Genomic DNA, 15,538 nt, shown 5'->3' on the forward strand with positions numbered 1-15,538 from the left:
CTGCATCACGCGTTCAAGATATATAAACACTATACTTAAGAATGCATACTTGTGATTATCTTTCGCCACCTCTGCAACGAGTTTCACGCGATAAGACGATTCAATCCTCTACTCAACGCGATCGCTTTTATAAGGATGCCTTCATCTTAACGGAAGCGGGACCAAGTGTAGATCGGTGTAATTCATGTTATCGCAGAGTGAACAAAGAGCATCGATTTAGATTAGAAAAGTAATGGGTAATTTGCGTACGTACCGTTAAACGCACCTTTTAAATGATCTAGATAAGATAACAAGAGAGACATTTCCACGCATTTGCACGTTTCACTAATGTAAGTCTTGCTCGACCGTAGCATTTTGCTATCTATTCTAAGAAAATATCCTAGCATGTTTTTTTTCTAACAATAAGATATTCGATTATTTTTTCTTATATAAACTTTACCTGTAAGAAAGAAAACAATTTTAAAATTTTTTATGCGCAAAGACTATATTTAATTTTGCACACGTTAAGAAATTTATATATTCATATATAAAAGACTTTTTTTATCAATACGACGTGACTACTACGTGAGAGAGTTGGATTTGAAGACACAGAATCTTTAATCGAGTATTCCATTTACGCCTTACCTCCGCGGTTAGGTCAGGATCTTGGGCTCCATTCGAAATAGGACAAAAAAGATAATACGCGTATTTGTCACGATTCTCGGTACTTCCCGCATGACTGTTGTAAAGGGTGGCAATGTAGTGGCAGCAAAAAGGCGTTAAGTCAGATCACGACCCCGTGACGAGATGACGAACCGGGAGGGGTTAATATGTAAATAAGATGCGAAACAAGATTTAGGTTTGTGCGTCGCCCGTTGCACTAAAGATACCATGCAAATTTAATATTTCTATGTCACTAGAGCAGAGATGATGCGAAAAAATTCTTCAACAATTACGTATTTGTAATGTAAATATAGAAAATATTATGTGAATACGTATAATTCGATATGGAATAATAATGTATATATTTTTACATGTAATTTTTTTAAATTTTTTGAAGAGAAATTTTGTCAATTATTATATTATTTACAGAATATTTTCAAAAAAGATTAACATTTTTGTCATTAAAAAAAATCCAAAATTGAAAAATATTCAAATTAATCAAAAGTCATAGTCGAGAAACACATAATTATAAATGTATTAAATCATAAATTTTTAGTTAAATAAATTTCAACCTACAATTTTCAACTTACTAATTTTAATTGCAAATTGTAAATTCGTTCATGCGTTCCGTGTGAAAATTTATATTGTTTTTTAACCTTCTTGGTTAGCCCATCGAAATAAAGATACGTCCTTGAGCGCACACGCAACTCGTTGCGGGAATATGCGCGTGCACGTGCGTGCGCGATGAATCGGTGCGCGAAAAATAAGAACGGGAAAAAGATCGGAGCCGAAAAAGAGAGGAGATACATCTCTCTTTTTCTCTCTTTTCTCGGACCTCTCGCGGGCATAGAGTTTGCCGGGTATACAAGTGGGTAATAACCGTATGAAAGGGTAACAAAGGTGGCCGACACACCGCGGTCGATGTGAAGAAAAAGAGTACCAGGGGCCAAGGATATGGGGCGCGGGCAAGGGAAGAGCAATAAATATATTTTGACATGGGAGAGCCTCGCCGACGTTCTTATGTATAATAATTGTAATGGCTGTCTCTGTCGCACTCATATCAGTGTATGTAGCGAGGCATAGCACCATCCTTGGGCCCTTTGTGTTACCGAATTACTGTACCGACTACCAGTAGGCAAATATTATAGCAACAGGAGATGAAGGGTAACGATAATGTTTTTATTTGATGACGGCTAACCGCACGTGAGATCGCACGTTGGAGAGAGAACTCCGCCATCTGCCCCCTCTTCTCTGATGGTCAAGAAAGCTTAAAAGTCATAAAAATTTTCTTGGAACCAAAAAATATCAGCATGCATACGATGACAATAGTCAATGACTTACTTATATATAATTTATAACGACACATTTATATATAATTTCTAATATCTAATTTTATAATTATTATATTATTATTATAGGTTTATTTTTTTACAATTTCTAATTTTTATTTTTCTATTTTTTTCTTCAAGATAATAATATTGGAAGAAGGAACAAATTAAATATTACAAAAATGGAAAATACATAGAACATAGTGTTTATGATTTTTATGTGATTTTTCTCTTTATTTATAAATATTATTTATAAATATTAGAAATTAATAAATGTTATAAAAAATATGTATTAATTGGCCATTTATATAAGATAATAATATTAATAACAAATTTCTTCAAAATGTCTTTAAAAAATACATTTAACATATATATATATATATATATATATATATATATATATATATATATGGCCAATTAATACATATTTTTTATAACATTTATTAATTTCTAATATTTATAAATAATATTTATAAATAAAGAGAAAAATCACATAAAAATCATAAACACTATGTTCTATATATTTTCCATTTTTGTAATATTTAATTTGTTCCTTCTTCCAATTATTAACTAATTAATAGTTCCATAATCTTTATCATGAAAATAATAAATGAATAAATACATTGCAAAAATAGAAATAATTATCAAAAATTCTGTTCTAATCGTCTTATACAAGGCGAAATTGTTATAAATTTGCATTAAAAAATGCGAAAACCTTAATGCTCTTACGATAAGAATATCTATCAAGGACTTTTAAATGCTCGCAAATTGAAATATTTCATAGTGCGTTTAACGATATATATCTATGTATATATCGATTTGCATATATTAAAAAGTATTACATAATCAATTACATAATAATCATAATAACAAAAGTAATTAACAAATACTAACAAATATCCTTAATACGAAATATTTCTATAAATATTGTCAAAATTTGTGAAATAAGACGACTTACCTCAAGTAAGTTGTATATCCACGTTGTCAATTTTCGTTCAATTTGTTTCGTTTACGTTTCACTAAGCCAGTAATAAGAATCTATTTCCGCCAAAGAGTAATAGAGTCCTATCATACATTACACATTGCATTTCTCTTATATTATTTCTCAGGAAATGTTTGTTCTCTCTTTAGAAAATTTTGGACTATATACACACTTCTTCTTATTTAATATTGAAATTCGGAAAGTAGTTTTTTTTCATAGAGAAAGAGAGAAACTTGTTTCCGTTTTCTTAAAAATATCGCTTCTTCTAAATCTTGTTCTTCTAAATCTTGTTCTTCTAAATCTTGTTAAACACTACCGGATATAATTTTCTCGTCGCTTTAATTCAATATCGTCAAATCGATAATATGACACTGATTGATCGTAATTCACGCACCTCCTCGTCCGATTTTATCTATTTAATTCTATTACGCTTTTTTCTCCTTCTTCCCCTTCTTTTCTCTATTCGCCTCGCTATTTCTTTGCGAATTTTTCCTTCACCTCTTTTCCTCGCTGCTCGTGATTGCTTATTATGAAGCACGCTGTCTCTTTCTCTCTCCCTCCCCCTCTCTCTTTCTGTCTCTCTCATATGCGCACATGTGGCGGTGCGACTACGGCGATGGACGAGAAAGGACTGGAGCTGTACGATTTCTCAGACCTGTTTGACTGCATCGAGGCGCCTGAAGAGAACCGTGCTGTACCGAAGGAAAGGATTATCATCCGTGTAGTGAGCCATCTGGGGAGTTGTTCTTCACCTATCGGTTTACGTCTGTGCATGGGCCCGCCAACGGGCCCAGTCAGACCAACCATCGACCAACCAATCGGTGTGGATTCCTGATACCTAGGCTATATAAGTGCCACCCATCAGTCCCCACTTGTAACCGGGTCCACCACTCTTGAAAGCTCTTGTCAGCCACAAATACTACCACTTTGCTAGTTTATTTGCCGACTATAGCGTTGAACCCTTATGTTAAAGCATTAATATATGAACAACCGGAGATATAGCAAGAGAGTTTGGTAATTAGATTTTTCTATTTTCTTTCCATTTCCATTTCCTTTTTTTTCTTCTCTCTTATAGTGCTAATTAATTCAGTTTTTTTCAATATTATGTTACAGAATTATGCGCTAGAATACGTTATTTTATTAATGGACAAATATATTATTTTACTACTAGTGAAGATATTCAAGTTTATCATACATCTTCATTAATCTTACTCATTTAGATATCTTGACTTAATTGCCGGAAAAACCGTCAAGATTTGTGTGACGATATCTCTTTTTTATTATTAATAAGTAATTTTGTATTATTATTATATAACACAGACGTTTAAATCACGTCAACGGATTTTCCATTCGGATTGTAACGTGTTTTTTCTGGTTGAAGTCAAAGGTATTTCAATGCGAACACACCATTTTTCTCAAGTGCGAATAAGATTTCCTCGTCGCTGTCTGGTATTCAAAACAACGCTCTTACGGCGCTCCAGAATTTAATTGTAGAGATATTAGTCTGCGTAGTTTAGACGAAAGCTCTTTATAGCTAATACAGGTTTTGTTTGCGATTAATAGTGCATGGTTTCTACATTCTTTTAGCGACTAATGTCGACGCGAACAAGAAACACGAATCCTTTTCCTTGCCTAATATTTAATGGCTGTGTCGTCAAGAGTGTTACATTTTTTTTCATGTATAGAACACTCTTTATAATTTCTTGACAGTTGTATTCAGAAAGCCTTTATTTTAATAGAAAAAGGTTTTCTATACAATTTATAATACAATTCAACAAAAAGATATCTTTTCGAATATAAAAAGTCATATGGTCTTTGTTCTTTTTATGTTAAATGCCAATTCCAAATCAACTCCATTGTACAATTTGGAAAAAGTTTTAGTTGAAATTCTCATTTCGGTTAAAGAAAGAGTTATTTTGTATTGGTTTAGTTTTATTTTCATATTTTTCTTTGATTAAACTGTAAATGCGAAGATTTTCATAATGTCACTGATGGTTGATTTTGAGAAGAATGTTTTTAAAAGAAAACGATTTTTCTTTATTTTAGTTATTTTTATAAGCTAAGCAATTTGTCATGCTTAAATATGTCTTTTTGTGAATATATGTATGTCATATTGTGAATGTATGTATATGTTTATAGCTAACACGTATCCTATTCTATCGCTAGTCAAAGATTATTTAACAAAAGAATAAATTAAAAAGAAATAGAATCAGAATAATAGAAGTATGTACAAATATACATTTATTTCCAGTACGATTTATTTACTCGTATGTGTGTAAACTCGCCGTATAATTTTATTATTTAAAAAATCCTAATATGATAGATGTTATTCAATTAATGCACGAGCACGATAAATACCATCTTTAATCCGCCTCTTGTTTCTTTCTCATACTTCGTAATTAAAGGATTTTCTCGTTTTATATTTCGCCTTTGCGAAATTAATTATGCAAATGGTATGTGCGTAACAATCAATCCACGTCAGTTAAATATAAATTGTCGAGCAATTTTCATATTAGAGATGTGTTTTTTTCCAAAATCTTTCGACGAGTATTAGAAATCTAGCAAATTGCAATAAAATCTAGCAATGAAATGTCAAGAGACGTATGAAATATTGAGAAAGATATGGTAGGTAGGTGTCACAAATTAGATATCCAGATATCCATTCATAAAAATATATTACTGATATAATTATACTATATATACTTTAGAATACCATTTATTGCTTTCTTTTCTTCTCTTATTTTTTTCTTTAGTTCGTTTTTTTTAGTTCTCGTTCACACTTTGTCTCTTTTATTTCTTAAAATAGATATTCTTTTGCTTTTGTCCCTTTGTGATTATTCTTTTTTTTCTCTTTTTGATCTTTATTCATCTTTTGTGTCAAATCATCCATTTCTCACGTTTCCTCAATTAACAGTTATAATTTCACCGAGATAATATTCAAATATATATTGTGTACAAATTCAAATATATATTGTACAGATTTGTAATCCAATTATATTTCAGTATATCACGAATCTTTTTCTCTTTTATAAATCTTATAAAATATGAGAATCAAATTAAAATATGACCGTTATTGTATTATTGATATTACTTTGATTACTAATTTTCTTTATAAATAATGCGTAAAACGATAAAGATTTAAATATATTAGCGTAATAACTTAATCAAATTTTTTGGATGTTCAAAAAATGTTATATTAAATAAATGCTTTAACAATATTATATCATGTGTATCATATATATAATAACATAAACACATTTTAAATAGCCATTTTCAAATGTATACATATATATATATATATATATATATATTCATATATATATATATATTTACAGATTACTTACAGATTATAATTATATAAAATGATAATTATATAAAATTTGAAGAGATTTTTGCATGATACAACGCACACAATTAATTTTTCTATAGCATGTCTTTAAAATTTTATTGATCGCGATGATAAAGGTAAAAATACTTTCTTTGAAAGAAACTCTTGTAAATTCGCCGATGTATGGCAACAAGAGAGGCATGGCAGACACCGTCAGATTCGTGATCAATTGGCCGCGAATAATCCGGATGTATCTACGCGTTTGGCCATCCGTTTCTTTTTGTCTGTCGCAGTCTCGTCCTAGTATGCATGCTCACTCATGCAGAAGCCCTTTTGAAGAAGGCAGATGGGACTAATATAGACTCGATTCTGCTCCCAAAGATATGAACTCATTCTTTCGAAGGTGTCGGAGCTGCCCAGCGACATGGAAACAAATAAGATTTATCGTTCCATATATGTATGTTGCTCCGATCGCCCCATGTTATGAAAAACATAATCGGCCTGATATCATACAAAGATATTCACGAGCAAAAAAAAACCAGGAAAAGAAGCGAGAAAAGTGATGCGTCAGTCTAATATATAGTTTGTCGTTATATTCAAACTGTATCTGTCGATATAGAATTTACAGTTACCGTTAAATATTATATATGTATGATAAAATGTTGATTATCTGTTTGAATTACATATATATATATATATATATATATATATATATATATATAAATTTAAGGTTTACATTATTATGAGTGCAAAGAATTAATTATATTTATATAATTAATATATATTTATATAAATGCCACCGTAACACATAATTATTTAAAACCGTTTAAATATATATATTATTAATATATATTATATTATAGCATTCGAGTTGTAAAAAATAATCACTAAAATTACGTGCGCACGCACGACAACAAAAATTTATAATAAATAATATATCATTTTTGTATGTGTCATAAAGTATTGAAAACAAAATCGAAATATAAATAACGTCAGGTGATATATATTTTGCTATAAATAAATCAGTAATTTCTAAAATTAAAATTGTAATCATATAACTTTGATTTTAAATTTGATTAAGAGGTTCCTTTTTTTGAAAATATAATTAGTAATAATAAAATTGATTTATTAATTTTAAAATTCAAAATCAATTGAAAAGAAAGAAGAATACAAAAATTAAATTTTTAGAGAATAGAATTTTTCATTTAAAAATGACATTAATTACTTTTAATAATTTATATAATTATTTAAAGTATAACTTAAAACCCTACTATTAAATGAATTTTAGAGTAAAATTTCGTCTTAGCATTTTTTTGAAACTAATGCTTATATAGCGTGAAGGTATAAAAAAAAGAAGAAAAGGTAAATTCGAAACGGTTATTTAAGAGCTATTTTGAGGTTTTACAATGTTCAAAATTTATGAGTTTTCTATTGTCATTTTTCTCTTTTTACAAACTGGCTCATTATGTAATAAAGTAATGATCCTTCTTCAATAAATAGTTTAGATAAAATGAAAATATTGCATTTCAAATTTTACAGTTTACTAATAAAAACTTCAAATTTTACAGTTTACTAATAAAAACTTCAAATTTTACAGTTTACTAATAAAAACTTCAAATTTTACAGTTTACTAATAAAAACTTAAAATATGGAAATAAAAAATACTTTACATATATGATATTTATTTGATATGGCGATATATGTTTATCTTAATGCATATATGCTTATTTTATAAATGAAAGAAAGTGATAATGCTAAAAAATATATGCCAGAATGAATGGAAATTTATAAGATAAATTTATTAATTCAAGCGATTTTTCAGATGTAATTTTAAAAAGTAATATCACATTGCTCTAAAAAATTATTTGTCACTTCATCGCGCTCTTCAACACGGTCCATCATTTTCAGCTACAGCTCATAAATCGTGAAACGGTATACACACTCGTAAACGTAAAGTGCAAACGTATGTTTTCACGACTGAGAGCCCACTAAAATCCCAGTGACAGTGATATCGGCTATCGCGGTCTCAGACAACGGGAACACTCGTAAACCTTTCTGCGCGTAGGGCATGGAATTTGCATCGCGCTCGTATTTCCCGACTGAATTGGCTTGTCGTGCAAAAATACGATTCGCAATCAGACATAAAGCGAATCCCCGCAAATAAATTAGAGTAGAGAAGTTATAGCCGTGATTTCGCAATAATTCTCGCGTAACGATCGAATAAAAAAAATGATCACGAGTGTAAAATTTAGATTGTTCCTCACCATGATATTCCAGATTTTGCAAATCTTCAAATATCACTAATTTTTCGTTCAAAGTTGAACGCCGAGTATTAATTTTCTCTTCACTCTTATATATTTAATATTATGTATCCTGATAAGAAAATATCCTTGAGATAGAAAACTACATGTACAAAGCATATAAATCAATAAATTATAAATTTTCTCAATATTTAATCTATTTATGGAAAAAGGGAATGAAAGAATTGAATGTTATTTTTTTCTTGTTCTCCTAGAGTTGTAAAATTAATATTTAACACAGCGTGGCTACATTTATTGATTTGTTAAATATATATCACAAATAAAAAAATTGGAAAAATATAAGCACGTCGTATTGCTAATACAAATTACTTACGCTTTATTCGATATATCGGTATCGATGATCAATGACATCAATCAGATTCATTATTTCGCCATTTGACAATACTCCTGTATATATAAATAAATTTTTTACATTCAGAATAGTTATTTCTTAATGATCTAATCTAATTAATATAAGAAATTGTACATGTATATTCCACCCGATTTCACTTCTTTAACATAGAAGAATAATAAGATAGATCTACGAAAAGAAGAATAGGGTTTTTACGATTTTACGAAAGCACGTTTACGCGACGTAGAATTTCTCGAGATAAGATGTATGGTTGTTTCTAGTGGAGAGAAGTGCGACATAGGTTCTATATCTATGTCTATATGTCTTTTTCATATTCCAAGTCTGGATCATAAGATGATGTACAATACTTAGCGAGGAGACGTGCAATAGCGAGCTACGAAAGCCACGCTGTCTGAGAAATTAAATTACGAAGTCGCTTGGCATTTGACGCGGCGAAAAAATGGCGCGACATTCGCGAGATTTCAGGAACGCGACGGCGACGAGACGCGCTGAAAAGCGCTGTACGGCACACTTGGTCCCATTAATCGAAAACACGCGGAATGTCGTAAGAACGAGCGAGTCAGACGTTTCTCTATGTTGCGGCTAGCCGAACGAACCAACGAGAGCTACGCGACGGCGTGCGAATCGTCGTTGCTGTAATTGATTACCGCGAGAAGATTATTAAACGCAGTCGGCCTCGTCGGGCGCAGAAATCTCATCCTACAGTGTGAGGTCAAAGGGACACAGCCGAGGCGACCGTGCGCCCCATGAAAACTGTCGAGTATCTTGTAAATTACGTTTCCAAGTGTAGGAAATATTAACGACGAGTAAATGGCAAAATGGAAATGTTCCGAAAGGAAACGCCTTTCTAAGCTTTTTGCGAATTATCAAATCTATCATACAATTTTTAATAAAAGCATTTAGATACATATACAGATATTATTAGACATCTATTGCATGTTTTTTATAAAATCTTTTTTTGATACTTTGTAAAAAAGGCACAAAATTGCACCAGAGCGATTGAAACAAACATCAATTTTAGCAATTACGAAACTATTACAGTTAATAATGATGCAAAATATGACAATAAATAAATTTTTCTTCAATAGCGAAAAAAACCGAATTAATCATCATTCGTCTTGCGCTATAAGATCAATAGCGCAAGATTACAAAATCATGTTTCGCGGAAACTCCAGACGTACGAGCAATTAAATTGTCGATTGACGGCTAGTTTATACTTTTCAATGATTATTAATTTTTATGAAACTTTAGAAAAGTATGAGATAACGAGATATGCATAGAGCTCATTAGCATTTTAATGCAAGTGTCTAGTTGATAAGTGTACATTATCTACGCATTCAAGATCGAGATATTACCAATAGTAATTTCATCATTATACATAATCTTGCTATTTTCAAATAATTATAGTATTTATTAGTATTATAAACTGATATTTAACACTTCCGTAACGTATATATTTATCACATTCGTGTTAAAAAATTTAATTCGCAATATAAAACGTTATTAAAAGTACTTTGTCTGCATTTCCGAAGGAAATGCGAGGAAGGAAAGCAGCCGTTAGACTGCGTACGGTGGTGTATCGATTTCGCGAAGGTTGAGGTCAAAGAATTATCTCGAGCGAGGGAGCCGCGAAAGAGGAAACAGGATCCCTCGTACGCGCGTCCTTCAGCGAGGATCCTCCCGCGGAAAGGGCGTAGGCGAATCTTCGATCTCGCGAGCCGCTGAAAGTCAGCCTTCGTCGGCGTACGATCTCTGGGAGCGCAGTCGCGTGGTATCTCGAATCTACTTTGTGTCCTCTTACCGAGCAAGAGGAGGTACAAGTACGCCGATTCGGAGGATGTACATTTCACGATCTACTGTGCGATTCTTGAATCGAGAAACCGAGAAACCTGCTATTTTCGTCGCATTCACACGAGATTTCGTGAACTCGCGAGATATTGAAATCTCACGGATTCGTTTCTAGCTTGTCTCGGGATTTTTCGCAATCAAATTTATGAAATCTTGCAATAAGAAAAAGATTATTGCCTAAATTAGCGTACTAGGTGTTTATCATAAAAAATTTAAAAGTAGAATAAAATAAAAATACTAGAGAAAAAAAATGTTATTAAATATAGACTTTCTTCTAGAATAGAATATACGCTTTAAAAGATAAATATTTTAGATTAATTATTGTTACATATTCTTTATATAAAAGAATAGAATAACCTTAACTATCTCTTGTGCACATGAACAATTTTTTATAAAATACACATAGTCAAGATTCGTATAGATATGCTATATGCTCCCCACTGTTACTTACAAGCCTAAACTAACGAGTATATCGTATCGATCAAAAGCCCCGAGGAGAAAAAATTGTCAGGGCATGCTCGGGTATCGACGGGCAAGCAACGGCCGGATGACGAATCAACAAAGATCAGAATCGTCCGATTAACGTCCGCCACCGAGTGTCTAGAAGTGACGTTGTGACATAATACCATGGATACCTAACTACTTCGACATCTGCCCGATTTGTCACGGGACGTTTTCCCGCGCAATATTTCAAGCAAGCCCGAGAATGACGGCAGCAGGCCACGAGCTCGGCGTGCTGTGAATAATTTCTGAATACCGCTAACGAGAGTCTAGTGGTAGATTCGGTCGGAGCCGCGCACTCTCGAGAGAGACCGCGTCCAATCGCGCTACCGCATCATGCCGCAGCGATGGAAAACACTTCCGCGCCTGTGAAAATCAAACGGCTGCAATGTAGGTACATACCTCTCATTTCGTGACAAACCTGGGAATGATTTATTTCGCCGAGTCCCCTCGCTGACGAGAATCTTTATACGCGTCTGATTCTCAGATAATTTGTCGGCGGCGCATTTACAGGCGCGCGCATTTTCTCTCACTTAGGAATCGACCGAGTGAAAGTCCAGCCGCACTCTTTACAAGAGGCTTCCTCGATTGCTCTGCTCGATTCTCACAATTATAAAAGTCGATCAAAATGCGACGCGTTCTTTCAGACTTTCCAATATTCGGGAATTCCATTTTAATATTTTTTACGTAATTCTAGCGCTTGATTTTATGAGGTGTTATCTCCTAATTCGAGTTTATTTCAAGCGAGAACAAAGCCGATATTTTATATAAAAACGATATTGAAACATAATACACATATGGAACCTATGAGGTTCTATCTGAAATTTAATATCATTTCTCTCTGTCACAGTTTTCACGATAAATCGACTGCCCACCGCCTACCGCCCACTCGCGCAAATCCAACATATTTAATTACAGAAAATCGCGCGGCCTTCGAACGTCTACTTTACATTCGCGAGTGTAAAAACGTAAAATGAGGAATCTTCCTGAGGAAAAAACATATGACCGAAAGCATCGAATGAATATCACTGAATCGATAATAATCGCTTATTTCTTTTACCGATTTAATGCCGATGACAAGCAGCAACGGTCCGTCTCGTCGATGACGAGGTACCCTGCTGTCTAAATACACTTAATAGATGACAACTATAAACTACCGCAACAACACATAACACGGAACCACGGAACGAATATCGTTCCGCACGATTAAACGCGCTCCTCCCTCTCCCCTCGCACGAGGCTCTCGATCTCTCTGGAGCACTAGGACCTTGACTAGGACCCTTGACTGGTCGTTATCGTCACGTTCCGGTATCTGAATGTACCCTGTGGATTCACCCTGTGCGCGCGATCGTTGATGGCAAGATCTCGCTTGTACGGTGATTTAAGTACGAAAGTACATTCTATAAATCTTTAAAAGGAATCATCTGTATAAATCAAGAAAAGTGGATAAGCGGACTAATATCTCTCCGCTAAATGTACATATTTTATTTATCATTGTGATATTGTCCCTGAGATCATACATTATTTAGCTAATTATGTTCGTACATTATTAAGTTATTTTCAATTTCATGCGAAGCAACGATTGCGTTTAAAAAATATCAGCGACTTATTGTGTCGTTTTATTTACAGCGAAAATACGAGATAAAGTATCATCTGTCAAGAATTTTACATATATATAATTTTCGCGGAATGATATTTTATTGTTATTTTAATTACAATTTCTTGATGATATTATTAAGAAGACACTAGCATGATTTCTCTAAATTGCGACGACTCGACCAATGAAGGCAATTTCATAGTCGTGGTCCAGACGAAACGGTGGCTAAACGTAAAGTTCGTTGCAATTGGTCTGCCTTTTCGCAAGGTCCCCCTTTTATCCCACAGGACAAAACCACAAGAGCCACAAATTTAACCACGGACGCGCGGCGTTGAACCGGCGACACATCGTTCGATAAATCTGTTTGGCGCGCTAACGTTGAGAGTTGAATGAATAGCGTTACGGGCCGGCAAGCATACTGAATGCGGGACGAGACCGGCTCGTTGACACGGTAGTCAAAATATTGGGGGAGTGCTGAGTCGAATCGGCATCGTCGCCGTTTCCCTTTTTATTTCCTCGCTAAATTATCGAGCATGCGAGCTGCGACAGCGTTTACGAGCTTGAGTACCCTCGGGAATTCAAGTTCGTGGAATCGATATCTCATCTGCTGCAAAAGCTCCCAATACTATGGATATTTCTCATTCTATAGAATAATCAGATATATCGCAAACTTTGTAAGAGATCTCATCTGATAAAAATATTCCATCGCTCGTTTAGCTACTTTTAAAAAATTATAAAAGGCAATATCTGTGTGTGCATATAAAAAAATTTAATATATATGTACATATATGTATATATAATTCAATTCAAAAATATGATTTTACAAATCTATGAGATATAGATTATAGAATATCGATTGTAATATTTTTTAATATCGTTATAGTGACAATTAATAACTTGGAACTGATTATACATATGTACAACAAGGAAATCTTGTACTTTATTTAATTTTAATTCAGATTTTAATTTGATTTTTTTAAAAAGGATCTAATATACATATCCAACATTATATGGATTGTTTTGAATATCGAGGGTCATGCAATGTGTTTGATGAACAATGCGGTACATTAGCCCTGATGCAAATCTAATTCAAATCTGGCAGAAAATCGTGTCGTGGTTGGCTAATGGTCGGCGGTATGACGCGCCGCGAATACGTGAGACAATGTAGAGAGAGAGAGGTGAAACTTTCTCGATGCTGCTTTGTTCCGTGATGCGTAGATTAGCATTTAAATTGCCTGAGTTATATCGCCGAGCCGACAAACTTTAAGTAGGATTCTTTATCGACAAATTAACTCGCCGACTTTACAATGCGTACCGGTCAGGTTAAGAATTCCACGCGACAATAATACCGCTGGAACCTCACGTTCGACATATTTTACAATATTACCGAGATATACTTTTTCTATCAACGTTTCGAAAATGTCAATTGTCAATCACGCTGCACCGATTAATCGATCGTGGTTGCTGTTTTATAGGCGCGTCTATTTTTCGGGCGAGTCTCCGAATGACTCGATGTGCCAAAAAATAATAAAATATATGAGAATATCCTTACCAGAGTGACACGAATCAGCATACGATTCACGACAGTTTCACTGCACTGTAAATTCGTGGATGCATCCGTTGCCATTCTCGAACAAGGAGCGAACGAATTCCAATGAAAGGAAGTTAACGGAATGCAGGAGTGCGAGGAAAACGAAGAAAAAGAGAGAAAGAAAGGAACTCGTTGTTATCTCTTTCGTGAGAGGAGGACCACTTGTCCCGGCTCGCAAAGATCGTAAAAAAGGCACGGCGATTTATAAGACGCACCACCATAGAAATTGGGCCAGCTTACGACAGACTGAGAATGAGTAGGAAACATGTTGTTGAGAGGTGGAGGCGAAAGAAAAGAGAACTCGAAAAGAAAAAGTAACTTTTTAACGGAACACGCTTGTATGCGAAAGGATCATCAAGACCATCTCATTCTCGGTCATTGCTATATTTTCGAGATACAAAATTCTAGCTGTAAATTGGTCTTGAGATTATATCGGTGTCGTTTAAAGAGGAGAGTAGTGATGCCGCAATTAGAAATCTTACAAGAGCGCGTATCTGACATCTCTCTAATATAGCGAATTTCATACCAAAGATGGCAATATTAGCAATATGCTAGTAGAAAGTCTAATTTGGTAAACCACGGATAATATCCACAAATTTAAAGATGTTTATCATTTCTTTTCGGAAAGAATGAGGCAAGATAAATATATAGAATTAAAACACATATAATACAAAACATTTAACGTTTTATGTATTAAAATAATTATACTCTTATTTATTCTAATATTGGTAAATTGAATTTATTATAGTGTAAAATTAGATAATTATTATTACAATGCATATGCAATATTATATTTTTTAGATGAAAAATCCATTTATTTATGATTCGATTCATGCTGTTTCTTTAATAATATAGGAAAAATTGCTATGATTGTTTTGCATTTTCATAAACACATATCACAATTTTATATATGCTTTATTTATTTGTTTAAGCCAAGTTACTCACTGTAAAAATCTTTATTTTATTGTTAAAATCTACATATTTTGCAAATCAATCATATTTTCTGGAAAAGCATAGGCATCTTTATCTTATTTAGAGATGATAAATT

The 15,538-nt window shown here is 33.2% G+C and overlaps 1 protein-coding gene across 3 annotated transcripts in view; it reads right to left on the reverse strand.

Annotated features, from left to right (window-relative positions):
* Window positions 1-15,538, reverse strand: part of LOC105255717 (protein embryonic gonad) — an 80,205-nt gene that overhangs the window by 25,417 nt on the left and 39,250 nt on the right. For 2 of the 3 annotated variants that reach the window (XM_011265166.2, XM_011265165.2), the window contains exon 1: window positions 2,929-3,619. The exons of the other annotated variant lie outside the window; for it this stretch is intronic. The gene's annotated coding sequence lies outside the window, so the exon portion shown is untranslated. Of the gene's footprint in view, window positions 1-2,928; window positions 3,620-15,538 lie in introns of those variants that run through there. 3 annotated transcript variants of the gene reach the window in all.

Source organism: Camponotus floridanus, unplaced genomic scaffold, assembly GCF_003227725.1.
Source record: "Camponotus floridanus strain SB8 unplaced genomic scaffold, Cflo_v7.5 scaffold95, whole genome shotgun sequence".
Lineage (NCBI taxonomy): Eukaryota > Metazoa > Arthropoda > Insecta > Hymenoptera > Formicidae > Camponotus > Camponotus floridanus.